This window comes from Engystomops pustulosus, chromosome 6 (genome assembly GCF_040894005.1).
Source record: "Engystomops pustulosus chromosome 6, aEngPut4.maternal, whole genome shotgun sequence".
Classification (NCBI taxonomy): domain Eukaryota; kingdom Metazoa; phylum Chordata; class Amphibia; order Anura; family Leptodactylidae; genus Engystomops; species Engystomops pustulosus.
In genome coordinates, this window is record NC_092416.1 from 78,424,579 (window position 1) to 78,431,667 (window position 7,089).

The 7,089-nt window shown below is 40.8% G+C and overlaps 1 protein-coding gene across 7 annotated transcripts in view; it reads left to right on the forward strand.

Moving 5' to 3' along the window:
* Positions 1–7,089, forward strand: part of KCNJ5 (potassium inwardly rectifying channel subfamily J member 5) — a 105,304-nt gene that overhangs the window by 53,472 nt on the left and 44,743 nt on the right. The gene's annotated exons all lie outside the window — the stretch shown is intronic.

Below are 7,089 nucleotides of genomic sequence, written 5' to 3' on the forward strand. Positions count from 1 at the left end.
CAGTTTATTAATACAGACCCCACAACATTTGGTTTACATGATGCAAAGTAATCTATTGTATTGTGTAACTAACGATATGTTGCATATGATTTTATATACAGTGCTCCCCTGACCAGTTTAATATATAGCACCCCCTAATGAATATATACTGTGTGTGTATGTGTATATATATTATTATTTTTAAAAGCCCTGCTCTCATATATTTAGAGGCCTCATTATTCAAGCGCCAATTAAATTATACAAAGCTCCCATATACAGATCCCCTCCAGCTTAAATAAAATCTGGCCCGACATATTCAGCCCTCCCAGCTTAGTAATATACTGTATCCCATATACAGCCCCCCAGCTTAGTAATATACTGTATCCCATATACAGACCTCCCAGCTGAAATCTGGCCCCATATAATATATACAGCCCCCCCCCCCACTATAAAATGATCCTGGCCCCATATAATATGTACAGCCCCCCCCCCCCAGTTTAAAATGATTCTGGACCCATATTATTTATACAGCCCCCCCCCCCCCCCCCGTTTAAAATGATTCCGGACCCATATAATATATACAGCCCCCCCTCCCCAGTATAAAACGAATCGCAAATAAATATATACAGAAACCCCCTACCCCGTTATATCAGTATTTACCCCTTATTAGCCAAATTTAATAAATAATTGTACATTCAAAATACTAAAACGTGTACTCTCCTAGAGGCAGGGTGCTTCGACGGCGCGCAGCTCTGGTCTTCTCACAATACTTCTGTGAGCCGCGGCTCCGCTCAGTGATGCCGCCTTTGTCGCTGCATAGAACGGAGCGACAAAAGCAGATGGATAGATAAGAGTTGATCCTGCCTGATGGTTCGCACACCACTATGTAAGTATGCATGCTTTACAATCCTTGATCCTGTTGTAGATTCTCTTTAAATGCCTTTGCTTTCATGAGTTAACTCTCTATGATTTTCAAAGCTTTCACCCAAAAGACAAATATCCATACCCTTTGGTAAGTAGTTTGAGTCTAAAAATTAAAAAATGGCCTTAAAATTATGTAAAATACAGAAACTCAAGCATCGAAAAGGAATTGGATAGATTTGTTTCATTACTGAATATAACAAAATGACAGATGTACTGCCTAAGGCTAAGGACACACAGAGCTAGCTTGTAGCATTTGCAATGTCCCTGCCAATGCGCATGGCAGAGGAGTAGTTGCGAATAAGCCCTTTTACTACCCAATACATATAGAGGTAATTGAGCAGCGGTAGATTCTGCCTGGATAGGCAAGGGTTAAAGGAATGTTAATGTTATCATCCAATGATGTTCCACTATTGTAACTGGAGTGTGATTGGTGGAGGAGATCGCCTGAGGAGGGATTAGCTAAACCCTTAGTCAGGGGAGGAGTTAGATCTCTTGGAATCCAGCTCTCCTACCAGAGACTTCCTCTCAGAGTACAAGCTCTGATTACAGGCCTTCTGTGACTGTGCACTCAAAATAACACCTCAGCTTTATTCTTTGGCTCGGTGCGATCGCGGTGATACCAAATTTATATAGGTTCTTATTGTGTTTTAATACATTTTCAAATATTAAACGAATGTGTACAAAAAAGAAAAAAAATTTTTTGCCATCTTCTGAAGCTAATAACTTTTTCATACTTTGGTGCACGGAAATGTGTGAGGTGTCATTTTTTTGCGAAATGATCCGACCTTTACATTGCTACCATTCTCAGGTCTGTGCAACATTTTGATCGTTTTTTTATTCCATTTTTTATGTGATGTAGAAAGGTGTAAAAGTAGCATTTCGGCCTCAGCAACTACACACAGAGTGACACAAGACAAACAGGACAAAGCTGCAGCTTCCAGCATTGGACACAGCTACATCTCACCCTGCCCCTGCATCCAGGCTGGTGAGACAACTCCTGAGGTTCCTATACAAGATCACTCCAGTACTGCACTTGTACAGAATCGTTTGCCATGTTGTTACCGTTGGTTTGAATAAAGAACTTTAAGTTACTTTTATGCACAACATCGCCTCCGTCTGGCCCCATCCATCTACCAGGGATACATACTACAGACTCTAAGGCAGTGATGGCAAACCTTTTATTGCCCAAAACTACAGTGCCCAAACTACAACAAAGACCCGCTTATTTATCGCAAAGTGCCAAGACAGAAATTTAATTTGTGATTTATACTCCCTTCTCTGTTAGTTTTCATTGATACCAGCACCCTGAGGACACCAATAAAGCAAAAATAGTCCCATCAGCTTCTCCCTCTATATCATTTCTTGCCAACTCCACCTGCCGGAGACCTGCCAGGCTGTAAGACAGCCCTCCGGTCCCCATACCAAGCACCGTGACACTAGCGTGCCTAGGACGCAACATCCAGCCACTCCGGTATTCTGGGCCCTGGCTGTCTCTAGGCCCCAAGAAAAGGCTAGGCCCCGGTGGGGGATGTTGCACATTCCTCCCCTCTTGCCACAGGTTAAATCCTTTACATTACAAAGGTTGTAATAATTTGATATGCTACAGGTTTATGATGAGTCACATGTAAATCTTAAAATTCCTGGACCTAATGGACATTTTATTAGGTGAGTTTTTTTCCCATTAAATTTACTCTTCTATGGAGCTATTTCTTTTGTATTTTTTAAGGAACCCTGTATCAGAGTGGAAGTTGACTCTCATCAACTCTCTACATTAGATGTTAGAAGGAATCAATACTTTCACATTTAAGTGAATTGGGCATAGTAGGTATAACAGAATGGACAGCAGTGTGGCTGGTAATATAAAGGTTGCAGTGGCTGCCTAAACCACCAGGACACCTTTTAACACAATATTGCTATTCAGTATATTTTTTTTTGTTCTCCACAATGTTATCATTTTAACCAATTGATCAGTCCCATCCAGGTCAACATATGCAAAGAGTTTGTATGTTCTCTCTGTATTTGCGTGGGTTTCCTCCCACACTTCACAATCTAATCTACCTACCAGTATGTTTTTGAAGATGAACTGATTTGGCAAGCGCTGTGCAGTGTGCACTATATAAATAAAAGGAATTATATTCTATGATGATATCATTATTTTGTCAGAATCTGCCGTGCTGTTTGCTCATTGCTCTTTATCTGTAAGTCATAAAAAGGTAACTTCCCATCTCATAAATGTAATTACTGTGTACAGAGTGGACTATATATTCTGGTAGGATCCAGTTGTGTCTTGTTTTACTTTCATGCAGTGTCAGTTAATGATGTTGAGTTCTTAATTGTCCTGCTGTCTAATAACATTGGAATCCGGAAAGGTGTCTTATGTGCTGTAGACGATCTCTATACAGAAAGCCCTTTTTATTGGTGGCCATGCTGAGCGTGCTGGACATTCCTAGTGGCGTCATCTTGCATAAAATCACGTATATTAAAACACAACAGTCATGATGCAAGGCTGTATGAGACTGCTGCTACATCCAATCCACTGAGTAGCGGACTAAGTTTACTGACACAAGGCAGCACTTATAAAATTAAAGCTGTACGTGGTTTTTTTCATATTGTAGTTTTATACATTTTTGAACCATTTATTATGTATCCTCTGATGCCAATGCAGTACTTGAAAATATCTACAGATATTTATACTTTAACCCCTTAAGGACGCAGGGTTTTTTCGCTCATTTCTCGCTCTCCACCTTCAAAATTCTATAACTTTTTCATTTTTACGTGTACAGACCATGTACTGCGAAGCTGAAAAAAAATGCCAAATGTGGAAAATTCTTGTGGACTCAGTTTTTACGACTTTGACTGTGCACTCAAAATAACACCTCAGCTTTATTCTTTGGCTCGGTGCGATCGCGGTGAAACCAAATTTATATAGGTTTTATTGTGTTTTAATACATTTTCAAATATTAAACGAATGTGTACAAAAAAGGAAAAAAAAAATTGCCATCTTCTGAAGCTAATAACTTTTTCATACTTTGGCGCACGGAGCTGTGTGAGGTGTCATTTTTTTGCGAAATGATCCGACCTTTACATTGCTACCATTCTTAGGTCTGTGCAACATTTTGATCATTTTTTATTCCATTTTTTTATGTGATGTAAAAGTCGCATTTCGGACATTTGGGCGCCATTTCCCCGTCTCGGGGGTTACCGCCGGCCGTAACCGTTTTTATATTGATAGATCGGGCATTTTGGGATGCGGCGATACCTAATGTGTCTGTGATTTTTACTGTTTATTATGTTTTATATCAGTTCTAGGGAAAGGGGGGTGATTTGAAGTTTTAATATTTTATTAATTTTTTTTTTCCACTATTTCTTAGACCATCTAGGGTACATTAACCCTAGATGGTCAGATCGCTCCTACCGTATACTGCAATAATTCTGTATTGCAATATGTGGCATATTTGCCACTGGCTCATTGTAACGAATCTGCAGATGCCAGATGGCCTCGGGTCAAACGAAGACCCGAGGCTACCATGGCAACCGATAGCCGCCCCCAATGACGTTCGGGGGCGCGGCGATCGGATAGCCGCCGTCTTTATTAATTGCGGCCGGCAACGAAAGGGTTAATAGCCACGATCGGCGCAAGCACAGACTGTGGTTATTAGCGGTGGGGGTTTGCTGCAATATGCAACAACCCCCACCTCTGTATGAAGAGGACTCAGCCCGTGAGCCTTCTTCATACACTCCCTATACCTCTGCGCCGTAGAGCTACGGCGCAGAGCGTTAAGGGGTTAAATAGTGACTCTACATGGTAAGAAGTTACTCTAGAATCTCTCTCTTTATTTTAATCACTGAAGGTCCGCTAGACATGTCAGTAGGTGGTACCTGTCGAATTTCATGTGGTATGCTGAAATGTATCTACACCTTGACCATTGCTAGCCTAGAGGCCCATCATTGGATGCTCCAGTGTGTGAGCAATATATTAGATTTTTGCTTCTCCTGCACACACCATTTTTAATGACAGACACGTGCTGACTCTTAGCCGTTGCCCATAATATAATGAAGCTTATTCTAATTAACTAATCTTACAAGTATTTATGATGAACAGAAATGTGTTGCTAAAAGCTATTATCTGTTAACCATGCATTTTACATACTATGGGCCATGTTTTATCAAAATAAGTGCAAACTGCAGTCTGCAGAATTGCCGTTTATAATCGAGTATAAGCCGACCCAAGTATTAGTCGAGGCCCCTAATTTTACCACAAAATCCTGGTAAAACCTATTTTTTTTTACTCGAGTATAAGCCGAGTTTGGGTTCTCAGCACATTTTTTTTTTGTGCTGAAAAACTAGGCTTAAACTCCAGTACATGTGCACCATGCACTACTCTGGAGGTGTCCACCATTTTTTATTTATTTATTTGGTGCAGCAATACTATTCCCAAGCGCCACTCAGTTGCTTTGTCTCCCGCTATCTCACTGGCCTACGTGTTTGATAAAGGCTGTTGCATCAGCTGAAAACATTCCCGAAAAATTTTTTTGGCCTAATAAAATCAAACCCTTTTCAGCATGCTGGAGTGCTTGGATTACTTTCTGCATAGATATTTTTTGGTGCATTTTGTTCATTCTGCAGAATTGGGCACAAATGCCGACTAAGCAGTAACATGCCCCTTTAGATGCATATTTTTTCTCTTGTCAGACACCATCCAGGGTGTCCTTAGGTCGAGTACCGCTTGTATATGCATTTCTCTTTTATATTGCCAGTGGACACAGTCGACACTTACTTTCCCCATACCAGTATGTGAGGGACCAACAGTCTTTCCTGATGTTTAACTTTGTCAAATTTAAACAGAGAACCCCAGCACTGCACAACTACAGTGTTAACTATCTCACAAAAGCGAGTCAATGTACGGCTTGTATAACATTGTATTAACTTGGTGTGTCCTCAATAGATAAACACACAGCCATTAATGGGAAAACCGATTAGCAACAGAATTTCTCTCCCCTTTATCATGGGGAAAAGACATCAGTCCATCAAGTCCAACTTTTAAATTCTAACGTGTTGATCCAGAAGAAGGCACAAACCCTGCAAGACTGATGGCAATTTGCTGAAAGTCAGGAAAAATCGCATTTTGAATAACTCCCTGGATCAAAAGAAAATACTTACAAAATTTTTATTTCCATACAATGTAATATTATTGCTCTCCTGAAAGGCATTCAGGCCTCTCTTGAACATGCTCAAATTATCAGCCATTACAACATCCTGTGTCAGAGAGTTCCATAGTCTCACTGCTCACAGAGTAAAGAATTCTCTAGCACAGTAGAACCGCCTCTTGTCTTTGCCACATGCCTAGGTATAAAAAGATCTTTGGGAAGATCTCGGTATTGACTATTAGGATATTTGTACATTCTGAGGTCTCACCTTGGGTGCTTTTTTTTTTCTAAGGTGAATAACCCCAAGTTTAGTAATCTGTCATTGTATTCTAGTCCCCATTCCCCTAATAATCTTGGTTGCTCTCCTCTGCACCTTTTCCAGTTCTACTATGTCCATTTTAAACACTGATGCCCAAAACTGTACACAATATTCCATGTACGGTCTAACCAGTGAGTTGTATAAGGGCAAACCTATGTCCTTATAAAGGGAATCTATGATGCATCCCTCTCTCTTGATGCATCCCATAATTTTATATGCGTTAGCAGCAGACCATCAGAAATGTATGATTTAACACATAATTATAATTGTCATTTCCTCAATCCAAGTGCTTAACCTTACATTTATCTACATTAAACCTCATCTGCCATCCGTCAGCCCAGGCCTCCAGTTTCCACAAAAGTCGAGATACACAACATCCACCACCTCTACCAGGTCCAGTCTAGAACTTACCTCCTCATAGAAGCTGATCAGATCCGTTCGACAGGGCCAATCCCTCATAAACCCATGCTGAAACTTAACTCATTGCGGTTCAGGTCAGCTCAACCCTTCACTAGACCTACAACCTATTGAGCACCTATGGGGCATCCTCAACAGAAGATGGAGGAGTGCAGGATCATGCAGCTCCCTGATCTTCTCATGGAGAAGTGGAAGAGGATTCCTGTACTCGGTTGCTGGGCATAATATTGAAATGAGTCCCTGGTTCCTGTGAGTTATAAAATGACCCCCCCCCCCCACTCCGCATTGTAATCCTGTGATTGT